The sequence below is a fragment of the Aulostomus chinensis genome, chromosome 12 (assembly GCF_037954235.1).
Source record: "Aulostomus chinensis isolate RoL2024-O1b breed Wild chromosome 12, RoL_Achi_v1.0, whole genome shotgun sequence".
NCBI classification, from domain to species: domain Eukaryota; kingdom Metazoa; phylum Chordata; class Actinopteri; order Syngnathiformes; family Aulostomidae; genus Aulostomus; species Aulostomus chinensis.
This window is the reverse complement of record NC_141331.1, coordinates 17244175-17258472: the sequence shown is the minus strand read 5'-3', so window position 1 is coordinate 17258472 and position 14298 is coordinate 17244175.

Genomic DNA, 14298 nt, shown 5'->3' with positions numbered 1-14298 from the left:
TCACCAGAGGTCTGAGTACAAACAAAGCCTCGCTAACACAGCAGTGATACTTGTTTGTCACTTAAGTCAGGTGATTAATGCAGATCACGGCTTGATTAAGACGTGTGTGGTGACAGTAAGAGCATTACAGCAGATGAATGGGCTGGCCCATCTGTTCTCTCACCGAGGTGATTTTAATTAATGGTAAGAATACTGTTAATCTAGCCTTGTTAGTCAACGTCACCCACGTCACAGTGATGGCTAGAATATGAAGCAGGTGGCTTTTGACGTTACTTGAGGGCCATTTGAGGATTGGGTCTCCTCTGCTGCAGGAGCACCAGGTAGGAAGGCAGGGGGAACATTTGCCGACACTCGGAGCAGTAATCCTGGCATATGCCACGGGGAGCAAATGTCTCAAAGGCCCACCTTCTGGATAACAGCCATCATGTCACACGCCGCAAGAACATCATCAACTAGCTTTTTCCATCGTACTCTCCAGTTCTCCAATTGTTTGTTGTCTCAATATTTTGGTGTCATATCGAGTTTACTTGTTTGTATTTCAACGCTGTCAAAATATACAGCTGTTGCACTCCAACTACATGTGCACAAAGAACATTTGGGTTTTATTTGTGGGTTGCGGTTGGATTTATTCTGTCTCAAAAGACTTCTGATGCCTGCAAAAGTACACAGTGTAAAAAGATGTATATACTATATTACACAGAAAAAAATCTTACATTTTAAAACATTTAAATGCAGCTCCTCTAAATTAACATGCAATCTCCCACCAGGTGTGGACCTTTCTATCTTTCTGAACATATAAAGCTTGACCAGTGTGCGATTTTGGGGCGGATGTCGATTTCAAGGAGTGGAAAAGTTGATTTGATTGGCTGAAATATACTCTTGATTTTTTTTTTTTTTTTTTTTTAGTGGTCTGATTTTTAACCACACTTGTGTAGTGGAAACTGGATCATTTACTGTATAACAATCAACTTTATCATCCAAAATTATGGATGTTTGTCACTTCACATTTCAACCAGAGCTTAACCCTTATTGGATTTTGGGTGGCTGATCCTCTAGCCAGTAGGAATAAATTGATATGTCAGCCATCAAAGGAAGCTTTTATGACACGGACATGCAATGGAGGCAGGATATTTCACAGTTAAAAAAACAAATTTGAATTTCCAAAATGTGAGGGTGCTGAAATAATAAACTTTACAAGGAGTTCAGTAACAGTAATGTGTAAATTAACTTCTATAAAATGTTTTCAGAGGAGCCTTACACTCATACATTCACAATCAGCTGATATTACTGGTCACGCAGATGTATCAGTCAGGCTCTAATATAAAATAATAATAGAGAAGTTCCTCCTGGCACTTAAAGGAGCAGCAGAATAAGGAAGTAACAAGCGGCACAGTATTCTCATCCTTAAGTAGTTGTGATTTAATGTTGTCATGTCATCGAAAAATTAGAGTTTAAACGGGTGTTTCTTTGTTGTGACTGACATTTGCGTGTGTGTGTCTTCTCACGCTCCCGAGGGATCCTCTTCTCTACTTCATTATAAAATATGGCAATAAACACACATAATAAATAGCTTGCAAACATCCAGCTCGTTGACAGCTAATGGATGTTCTTTTACAATGAAACACTCAAACAAAAGAGCAGGTCAAGAAGTCTGTCGAGAACGTTACGGGTTTAACTCTGTAAATATGAATCTTGAATTGAATTGAATCTAGATATCCATTCACTGTTGGCCAGCTAAATGATTGTACTGTCATAAATCCCTGGAGTGTGTGAGTAAGTGCCTGCCAGTAAAAAATATTGGTTACAACTTCCATGGAGAAAGGGGGGAAAATGAAAAATGTTAATTGCTCTTTGTCTTTGATACAACAACTGAGAAATGCATTATAGTTTAGAGAGGAAATGCAGGATGTGATTCTTGTCCGGTGTTTGGCTGTTTATATTTCTGTACATACCAACTTTAACTTGTTGCTCTATTATTAGAGTGAAAATACCAGAAATTATCGGTAACTCTTGTTTTACACAGGAAAGGATTCTGGAAAGTTACACAGTTCTGGGAAATGATATGCTAATGTAGAGGTCTCACCTTCTACAAACTAGTTGAAAATTTGCATAGCTAAACAAAACATCTCAGCATCCAAAAAATGCTTTTTTTTACGACAAGAACAGATGCCAAGTTTAATGTGTAAATGCTTGTTTTACATACAGCATTCATTTGTATTCTCAATGCATTTATATTCATTTCCTAAAATAATCTAAAAACTTTGTGAGATTTTTTTTAGTAAATTGTACTTCCACTCACGCTGACACCATTTAGATCCAAAATAATAATACTCATCTTCTGACTACCCCACCTGTGCTGCTTTGATGGTTATTTACACATTTTTATGATTATCGGCACTCCCCGCTGCTGAATGTTCTTTGACAACACTTGTATTTATGACAACAGGATGCATTTATTCAATTTGGCTGGGCACTTACTCAAAGCCAGGAAACCCATCCAGCCATTCTACGGTCATTCCCCCCTTATCAATTTCCCCATCTCACTTTAACCTCAGGTGCTCCAATAAACTGGGGGTATACATGTCTCCCCTCAGCCCTCGAGGGTCATGTGGAGGGTTTAATCTGGGCCATTTGGGGTGTCTGAAAGGCAGATAAAACAAGATTATCCTGTGCTTGGTGCTGGCCCTCGGTGAGACGAGAGGGTGGAAGCATGTGAGCAGCAGCAGCTGCGGAGGTGCGAAATACCCCAGACTGGCTGGTGGTCTCTGTTGCTTTTGGCACCTCCTGTGGCGTCACAGGCACAGATAACCCCCCAGCCACAGCTCATCCTCACAGCCCTCCAACTGATTACAACTGGCCAAATGTTTAACATACTGTCCCTAATCACACCTAACATTCTGTCACAATATGCTCCTAAAAAGCTTTTAAGGCCAAATAAATCACATTGTAGCCTTGATGTTATTAGGTTTAATTGATGTTGCTTCCTGTCTCCCCTCATCCCTCCCTCTTCGTCTCTGAAATGAATGCATTCAGATCATTCCATGCTGAGCGAACCTCCCTCGCAGCCACTGAATTTAGGACATGTGAGGGGCAAATTAAAAAGGTATATTTGTAAAACAAAGATCAGTTATGGAAATGATGGAAAAAATCATCAAACTGCCTCGCTATTTTATGTTAAAATATTTAGTCTATTAGGGACAAACATGAATAATACAGGGTTTCCCTGTAATTAGATCTCAGTGGACTCTACATGTTTTAAACAAATCCAGAACATTAATATGGATGCCATGTAAACATGTTTCTAGGATTTCTCCACGTTGGCCACAAAAGGCTGAGTCTATTAAGAAATTTGGGAAGACAGATTTTGTTGTTTAAATCTCATAAAAGCCGAGGCAGATCAAAAGAGGCATTAGTATTCAAAGACAAATCATGTTTGGCTGAGGTTCCTCTACCCACTCTCAACTCCAACCATTCCCCACTGTGTAACTAATGCATGCTGCCTGACAACCATTGCAACAACACTTCATTATGCAGAAACGTATTTGAATAAGCTTTGACCAAAAATAATTTCCTATCGCATGAGCTTGATGCACCTTTTTTGAAAATACCTGCTGGAGAATTATGTCGACAAACAAGGAAAAGAGGTTTTGGATCTGAGACCGTGTTAATAGAAAATAGGGAGTCGACCTGAGAGGTATGGATCAAAACCAGGGATGAGAGTGCCATCTACAGGTGGAAGCTTTGTCAAGGTCAGATGACTTGCAAGCTGCAGCAACAATTCTCTTGGATGTAGTATATTTCATCCAAAAAAAAACAAACAAACAATTATTTTGCGATCCTCTTGTCATATAATCAATTGCTCCTACTTTTTTAATCATAACTGCAGGTCACAGTTTACAGCACAGCATATTGTTAGCAATTAGTTAATATTTTGTTATATATAAATACTGAATAAGTATTACTTCTTCATAATGAACCATTTGTTAATGCTCTTTGTGACGCCATATCATACAGTATGAATTATGAACCACTTGAATAGCACCTAACCCCTCTGACCCTCCACCAGTTCCTCCATCCACCTTCGCTAAAACATTAACAGGAACACCATTAGTAATTGTTTACTCTGTAAATTAGTTTAAAAAAGGTCAGCTAAGTATTACTGGTGGTTAAGTAAGATTAACTAGCTGTTTAATCTTCCCTAATTGTAAATGCTTACCTAAATATAAAATGTACATTTATCTGTATAAGCTAGTTTATTTTGTGGGGCAAATTTAGTTTTACAGCAGGGAAAAGACTGGATTTAAAATAATGGGTCCATACATTTGGCTCATAACAGTGACTAACTTGACTGAAAATTGTTCAAATTAAAAAACAAAATTAGTAGCCGATTGGATCCTGCATGTTCAGAGTGTGTCCTGGCGTCTGCCTTCTGTCCGTCCATACAGTTATGACGACTTCTTCACATATTTTATGCTTCATATTGAATTCCACTGCCCAGAGCAACATGAAAAAGAAAAGATCAGCACACCTGCGCATTAACCTCTCCTGATATTCGGTATGTGATGATTGCATGCACATATTTGACTTGACATATCCAACTTTCTCTTTGATTTTCGTCTTTCGAGTCAACACTGAATTGATAATACAGTACAGGATGTATGTGCCTGTAATCCATATTATCATGGCTTGTTGGCAGCTATCAGGTGAGTAAGAATTCACTCGATGGTCCAGACTGTGAATAATTTGAGTCTCTTGGACGGTTATATTATTCAAAGCAGGGAAGATTAAGTATAGACTCCCTGCTTCTGTGCATGTGCACATAAAAATGTGTGTGTATGTCACTGCTAATTTGTGCCTTTTCAAGGACCAGGTCCCTCTCCTTCCCCTCTCTGAATATATTTCACATCCCCATATTGCCATACGCGAATGTCACCTCCTTGAAGCAATTTCCTCTCAGCCTTTATCTGATGGGTGAGAACTGTTTCCCATTGGCAGGTTCAGACGACACTTGGGCTGGGCAGGAGCTGGCTGCTAGACTGGCTCCTCACCAAGAACCACTCTGCCTGGTCTTTGCAGTCCCAGCAGGGCTGGCCCACTGGGGGCAGACTGCTGGGCCAACTGGCCACTGAGGGGTGTGATCACTCTCTCAGACATATTTGGCAAAAGCAATCCATTTGCTCCACCATTGAAAGGGCCTGTGTGAGCATCTTGCGTAATCCTGTTAGGCCAGGAGATGGCAACATTGAGGTGTTCATTTGGAACGCTGGTTCATGTCAGAGGAGACGCTAAGGAAAACAAGTAAGGATTAAAATACAAAATAATCACCTAGAAATGTGGTATTTCTACCCCATTTACATTACAATACTCTAATCTTGTTCACAAACCCCCATATTTATTGAATATTTATTTCAGCACATTTACATTTTATTGTTTTAAACACCCTGTGTATGAAAGGTACATATTTAACTGCATGCAGCAGCTCTATAGAGACGCCCCCTTATTTTTCTACCTTTACACACAAGAGTCGACAATCAGGAGTATAAAATTGCAACAAAGGCACTAAACAGGACGCCTGGGGTGTGTGGAGTATGTGTGTGTGTGTGTGTGTGTGTGTGTGTGTGTGTGTGTGTGTGTGTGTGTGTGTGTGTGTGTGTGTGTGTGTGTGTGTGTGTGTGCATGAGTGGAGCAGAGAGATAGATTAATGTTGAGGGGCATCAGCTTAGAGGATATTTTGTTTCCCTACGGTGTGCCGAGTGCAGAGGCGAGTTAAGGGATTCAAATCTAGTCGTCGAGTCCTGCGGTGCGAAGAATTTTTGCTGTGTGCTTGGTGATAGTGGACTCCATTAGAGGCTGAGTCTCAGGGTAGCCTGCCATTGTGCCAGCAAGCGAGAAGGTTAATCAGATCCCAGCTCCATTATGAATACTTGCTATTTCTAAAGGGCTCTATGAATAGAATACTGTAAGCTCTCGTCAAAATGAATCTCAGCTTTGAGCTTTTACAGAACAAGGCCTGATAAAGAATAGTGTTGATGTACATTTGAAGAGATTCTCCAAAGCGAAACCAAACGAGTGTTTTAAGGCGGCCCAGTTATTAATTATCTGAGATTAAGAAATTCTCCTTCCAGCTCTGCAGCCATGTTTCTCGTGTCGGCTTTGTTTGCTGTAAATGGCAGATTAGCTTAATTGATTCTTTAAATCCATTTCATATTGTGAGTCATTGACATCTGCTTGCACAAATTGGCTAAGATGTTATCCGCCTTTCTCCATTAAACTGTGACAAAATGCCACTTTTAAAGGTTTCCTTTTGTTTGAGCTACTTTTTAGTTTTTGTGCCGCCGTGAGAGTGATGGCTATGGGCCGAGGTTTTATGTTCCAAGGTTGTCAGTCCATCCATCTCATTCTCATTAATGTGATGCCTCAGGAACATTAAGGTAGAACTTATTCTCTGGCACAAACATCCACCAGGACTCGAGGAAGAGCAAAAAATATTTTGACTGTCAAATGTCAAGGTCATTGTCATCTAGCAGGTCCACAATACCTGCTACATTCATATTAACATGATATCTCAGGTACGCCTTTGGGGAATGTCTTCAAATTTGGCAAAAATATTCACTGGGCCTCAATGATGAACTGAAAAAGATTTCAGTGGCCAAAGGTCAAGGTCACTGGTACCTGGCAGGATAGCGATATCTGAGGAGGGCTTTGACTGAAAATTGTCAACATCAACTGGGACTCGAGGATGCAGGTCAAGGTTGCTGACAGGAACACTTCCAGGAGACAATGCTGTTTTTTGGGGTTTTTTGGATTTTCACGATGGGAAAAGGTAAAAGAATCCAGAAAAATTGCAACTCAATACCTCTAGAATTTTTTTGTTCGAGAATACAGACCATTTCCATCGCATCGCCTGTGTTTCTTACCTAGTCAAGCATGGACTTAATATACAACATGAGGACTTACATCACATATGAGGTGCATCTTTTTTTAGTGATGTATGTGTTATATATCTACGTAACAGTGTCGAAGATTACATGAACCCCAGATACTAGGAATATAAAAGTGGTCCCATACCGGAGCAAAATGATCAGTGAATATTCACATGGATATCATCCTATTTGCGTCTCATCTTGGAATATTCCGGGAAAAAACATCTCTAGATTCTTCAGGTTTTAGCTAAAAAGCCATCTAACACTTTATTCCTCATTAAAACTGCCTTGTTTGGTTTCCATGGGCTTTTTTGAGTCAAACTCAACAAAAACATCTGTCAGGAGAGGCAACTACTTGATAACATGGCTGACACGCCACCACTCACACACCCAGTTGTAAATCTTTTAGATGAGAAGGCTGGCGAATGGTGCCGCTTGTAGATTTATGACAGTGTACCTGATGTCCTGTATGCTAACCATTTGAGGGGCTTGAATATCTCAAGGCTCTGAGCAGGAGATTGCCCCGGACAGATTTTCTATTAGTACATGTTTTATTGCTTTATTGTTAACACTTCTTTCATTTGTCTCTGACAAAGCTTTAAAATACATCTAAAAAGTGCACTGTGAGTAAAAGGGCATTAAAACTACAGTACATAATGTGAAAATATTTACCATCAATCACAATCCAACTCACAATAACATGTCTGAACACACCAGTGAATAAAGAGGATGATAAGATCTGGATTTGGGATTAATGCAAATGGGATATTCAGCAGTCAAGACAACACACACTAACTGTGATTTAGGGAGCAATAAACATGCGCCTAATAGAACAGTTCACATTTCACACAATTTGTAGAAAATCTAATTTATCTACGATGGCAGAAAAGCTAAAATTCAACCAAGCTCTGCAGAACAACAAAGCACTTATATCGGAGGAAATGTGTTAACGGACTAGACAGTCCTATTCTCAGCAAAGAGGTATTTAAGTACTGAAGATGAAGTGAGATGGAAAATCTAATTTCCATAACAGAAAAGACGAAACAGTCTAGCAGAAGGTGTTTTTTTTGGTTTTTTTTTTTTTTTCCTGTTGAATTATCAGAGCAATCATAGTGTAGCCACAGCCAGGGCAGCAGACTAAAGGAGAAAAAGGTTGGGGGGGGGGGGGGGGGGTGGTGACGGTGGTGGTGGGGGGGAAGTGTTGAGCCCTATTTCCCAAAACACATACAAATGAACTTGAACAATCTTTTTCTGGCACGCACACACACACACACACACACACACACACACACACACACAGCAGTGGGTACACACGTAGATGCAGGGATGCACAAACAGTGCTTCGTCTCAGAGGAGCAGACAGTGAGAACATTATGCAAACAGAGGCTTTGTGTGTATGGCATCGAACGTGCCTGTGTGTTGGAGAGAGAAATTAGACTGATTAAAAATTGCGTGTATGTGTGTGTGTGTGTGTGTGTGTGTGTGTGTGTGTGTGTGTGTGTGTGTGTGTGTGTGTGTGGTGGGGGGGGGGGTCACAAATTGTTAGACAGATCTCCTAGGGGCTAATTAGTATGTTGAATCTTGAGCCAAAACACACTGTTGAACAAATCTGGAAATGAAGGTAGATTCATGATTTGTTTTCTAAAATGTATTTTAAACGTTGGACGTGATCGCTCTTGAAATTTAAACAATGATACGACTAACAGAAATGTGTTACGGAGCCCTGGAGTGGCCACAGGAGAAGGGGGAAAAAATCCTGGCTATAAAATATTAGTTATCCCCACACTTTGATTAATTTGCAGCCAAGGGATATAAATTACTCCAACACTTTGATTTACTTGTTCCCAAAAAAATGTGTGGCAACAAGCTATAACTTATTCACTTAATTTGAGTAATTATTAGCCAAGAGATACAAATTGTTCCCACAAATTAATTAATTTGTGACCATGATTTAAAACATGATTTAAAACAGGTATTGATTGCTCCCAGGATCTGATTTATTTGTGGCCACGAGCTGTGACTTATTCCCACAATTTAAGTGGCTAAAAGATTAAAGTTGATCTGAAAAATGATTTTTTTTTTTTTTTACCAGGATAACAAAAGGGCATCACCATGTAAAATATTCCACAATTTATTTGTTACCATAAGATAAAAGTCATTTCCACAATTTGATTAATTTGTGGCCTTGTTGCAGCAGAACCTATTTTCACTCTCTGCAGTCATGAATTTTGGCTGTGTGTTTTTGTCCCCGCACATAATCATATTCTTTACCAATCTGAATATGTCACGCAACGCCTTCGTGTTCCTTTGAGTTATAGGAGTGATTACAACATAGAGAAGATGCAAGAAAGCGCTAAACTTTTATGTTGAAAGACATGTAACAACAGTATACAGAACATGTTGGAGGAATTTCTTTTATTGGCTTTTCTATTGTGACTCACACAAGAGAACAACTAGAGGAGCCCACACAAGCAAAAGTGTAATGACCCACCTCACACATTAATATTTAATTCAAGTCGAACTATCTCATAATGTTTTGTCCTTGACCATAAGCAGAGCCCCGAAGACATTTGTTCAGGGAGAGAACAATAATCAGCGCACGAGCCGATTATTTTAACCTCATAACAGGGACATTCAATCCCTTCCCTGCTATTAAATGTAACATTTATAAACTTGAGATGTTTTATGCACCTGCTATCAGCACAGTCAGCTCATATGAATATATTCAACAACACGAGGAGACGGTGAACACACCAGTTCTGTTTTATGTTTGGAGCGCAGGCAGAAAGCTAGTTTCATATTTAAACCCACAGCTAGGAGTTCATGGTAAACTACTTGTCAGTTCCTCCTTGTACTCCTTGTACTAACAGAGCAGCTTTACCCAGCAGGTTGAATGGCCATGACATGACAATCAATAATACAGACCTGTAAAGTGGAGATGAGAAAGGCTATTGCCTGCCATATCTAACACATTCCATATCCAGTGTTTTAGATGAGACACTGAGTGCATGCGTAGAATAATTGTTGCTTTACTACTCACAGCAACTGATTCTGCACGCAAGAGCATTTTCAAGTAGTGTTGATGATCTGCTGCGGTTGTGGAAGACTTGTTTTGTATTTCTAGAGAACATTGGATGTTTGCTGAGAGTGATTTCATTGGCTCCTCCAATATTTGCTGGGAGCTGGAGGCTCTGGCTAAAGCTATAAGGCCAGCAAGACTCAAACTGAGCTTTGGAGAGAGCTAGGAGCCATCCAGCAGGTCAACGAAGCACACCTCTGCTTTTGTGAGGCTGCATCTGTATGTGTGAGTCGGCGTGGACAAGAGGCTGCAGAGAAAACAATCGCATGGCTGCAGCTGCAAAATGATACACTTAATGGACGAATATTAAGATGCAGGCTGTATAACCAATAAGTGTGAGCCTAATCCGGTGATTTATTAATGAATAAAACAATGAGACGGCTACTGGAAGTGTTTTTAGGAGCATTTTTATTAATCATATCAAAAGAATAAATCTGCTAGACAAGAGACCTAGAAAGAAAAGACAGACGCTGACCGGAGGTTAAATCACAGCACTCATCCCTAATTTACCACCACTCTCAGTAAATACCATGTGCCACACATAAATGGAAACAGTGCACCAGCAGCCTGTCACCAGGAAACCCAACAGAAGAAACGCTCTTCAAATATTAAAACTCCACAATGCTTAAAAACAATCCAGTAGATAATAATCTGCCATGGAATGGAAATAAAAGACAATGACAGTTAGACAGGAGTACAGCATGAAAGTAAATTATTTCACATGCCCTCTGGCGCGTACATACTGTCTCTTTCACAGATATTCACTGAGTCCAGGCAGCCACAGGTCTGTGTGCCCTGGAGGCATCGCTCCGGTCTTAAAAACACTACAAAAAATGAATAAACAGCAAAACTTTACAACAGATATTTAAGCATACAGAACAAAAGCTATTTTAAGTACGATCTTACGAAGTGTCCCTCTCTGGTAACAACAGCCTCCACCCATCACTCTGTACTTGGTACATGATGTAAAACTTTTTTTTCCTTTAATAATGAAAATGTTTTGACTTTACGTTATAAAATTTACATTTCAGATAGGGGCATCTCTGTGCAACACACCACAGCTCAGCCATTCCTGCCGCCCAGTGTTCCTCAAGTGTTCCAGCTGGCATTTCTGACATTTTGATTCCACATGGTTTCTCACGGGGAATGGATACCGCGCAGGTGTAGAAGGAGCCAGCGACGGATTCCATTCCAATTTTTGCCAAAACAATGCCAAATACAACCAAAACCACAATCAGGGTCAGTTGCAGGGCTTGATTACTTTCCGTTCCTAAACCTAACAAGACCTTAACAATGTTCTAAAAGCTTTTGACTGTGGACAAGTAAAAACGCCACCTCCCATATCATTAGGTATTTGAACCAGGGTTTTCATTCCTCCTCCTTGGACTTTCTGTATGCAATGTTACACATTTCTGACATTTTATTGCAACGATATGACACAGTGCTGCAATGTAACAGTCAATGAAAATGAAAACGAGGTCATTTCCGTTTTCATTGTTATTTCACATATTTCTGTGTGATTGGGTTGTACCACAATACCTCACAGCAATCACCAATGCACTGCCTGTCCTTCTTCAGAAGTGGTCTTCTCTATTCTAACCTTTTCTTTTACAATTTAATAATTTACTTTTTAAGTCTCTCATCTGGCTAGTATTGGATTTATTTGGATCGATCTCAGAATGTAACAATGAAGAGCCTCCAAGGACCAGCAGCCTAAGCTTTGGGTCTTCTGGTGTAACTGGTTGATATTCCAGCAACGACTTACTAATTTATTTGCAGCCAAACAATTCTTACAGTACGTTTGACAACGTAGAGTAATATTTCCCACAAGAAGAGTATATTGCCCTTCAGGTACTTACAAATAGGTGTCTTGCACTCACAAAGGGTTTTTTCCCCCCCTTCTTAATTACTGCTTTGCGACTCTACAATACTTACCACAACTATCAGCTTGAAGCTAACAATGTGAAATGCTAACAACATCAAACCTTGCTCACAGAAACTCTTGAGTGCATCACATGAATTAATCTGTGATTTTCTTCATCCAGCCGTATGTTCAGCAATCCACAAACACTTTTATTGTAGCGAATAACGGACAACTTTAACAACACCATAACACTTCAGTTTCAGTGGGACTGTTGAATGCACCAGCCGGTTGTGTTTGGTGTTACTGTGAACAAGCATAGAGACACAAGTGTTATTGTCAGTTTTTACCCAAGTTAAAGTGAGCAGCTGGGTAAGGGAGATGGGAATTATACCGGACGATGTGCTTGAGAGTTTTTAAAGGGATGTTTTTGGGAAGTTTTGCTTTTGTTAGCAGTTGGCGGTTATGGGACGCCATTAGCTTCAAGCTGTACAAATGTGGACGGCTCTTTCTGTTTTCTCAAGTCACAAAGAAGTAATGCAGGAGGGGAAACATTTCATTGACCTTATGCATCTATTTGTGAGTACTTGAAAGGGAAAATGCATTTTTTTGGGGGGGAAGTATTGCTTTCATTCATAGAAATGAAGTCAAGAGCCATCTACAGCAACATGTGACTGCAGATAAACTAAAGATCTGAGTCAACATCACTTTTGTCTTGAGATTGTTCTTCAAGCTCTTTTGCTCAATGCCTGGATTCAACCTGCAAAGCCGATTTAAAACAATTTTTAAGAAAATAGAATATTTCTTGTCCTAAATTGCTGTTGCATGCCTACGGAGTCTGTATTCACAGGAGTTTCAAAGGCTTTCTGACAGAAAGCCTCTTTCTGACAGAAGGACGCTGTGTAGTTTACTAGGACTATGAGGACACAGTCAGAAGTGATGTGTTCAATCAAACTGACACTTCAGATACAAACAAACTCTTCCAAGATTCTTTTACCACGCAGAATGATCAGCATCATCTAAGTTGGTGTATGTGTTGTCAAAGCACTCTAACCAGGCCAGGAGGAAGGTTTGTATTAATTCATATCTGTGTGTCCTCCAATGTTTCCCCCTTAGCTGTTTGAAGAGCATGCAAATCTTCTCAACACCACAAGACATTTCAAATAAATTCTTCAGTGGCCTGTCAAAGTGCCTTTCCTCTCCCTTCAACACCAGCAAGAGACTACCGTGATCTACTATGAAATGGCCTCATTGTGCAGGGCATCAAGGATTTCTACGTCTCCATCTCTGGGTGTGCTCTGAACTGTGAATTTCACATTCAGACAGCCCAAGGCCCAAGGCCATGAGCCGCTAGCGATGCTGAAGAACTCACTTGCTTCACACATCTGAAATTGGCTGACATGTTTAAGTTGGCCGCACCTTAGCTCCGTCTTTGTGTGATTGCTCTCCGGAGACCATGCAGAGCCAAGTGACTCAAGACCTACATGTGTCAGGGCAATGACGCTCGCCTTCTCTAATTTTAGTCTGCATTTCCAGAACTGCCATATACGCACATTTTGATGAGAATTATGGAATATCAGAAGAGCCTGTCTGACACATCAGCATGTAACATGATAATCTGAGAGAGAGGATATTTGAGGGAGAGTTTTCCAGTTACCCATAGTGCTTTAATCCCTTAATATCGTTCCAATAACTATTAAGGGTTTAATGTCACTCGTACTCTGTTGGGATCTCGCTCAGCTTCCTTGAGCCCAGGACACAGCAGAGACTAACGGAGTCCATTAAATCTTTACACTCTCCACCAGTGGGTCACAGAATCAGCCGTGCAAAGACAGGATGTTCAGAGGTTGTATAACAGGAAGTCAGGGTGACCTTTTCAAGCTAACTCAATGTCTCCCATGTTAAGGTAACCTCTTGTGACTTGCTTTTGCCGAATGTGGGAATAAGATGAGTTACCTTTCACCTCCAACAAAGCGAAAAGTTTCCTTAATGTAATTTTCCATTCCATCACTTTTCGTTATGTATCATACTTCAAATTGCTTCAGATAGTATAACAATGCAAAGGAAAATGTCTTGACTGTTGGGAATGTGAAATTGTGTGAAAGTTAAAAAAAAATTGTGACTTGTGCTAAAAGTACTTCTACCTTTTCTTTTAACATCACCACCTATTGCTTTGTCTTGTGATACAATAAAACAACAAAAATGCAAACTTGATTGCAGTGAATGCAAAAAAATTCACAGTAAAAATTGTCGCTTGGGCTAAAGTGACGTCATGTTACGTTCCGCTATGTTCCCGTTACTTTAGGTTACATTATGTCACATCACATCACTAAATTGTGTTGCCTTGCGTTAGAATAATTTGAAAGTGTCGCAAACGTAAAATTTTGTGAACGTAAAAGATCATCGCAAGGAGTGAAATGACTACTTCTTTTACG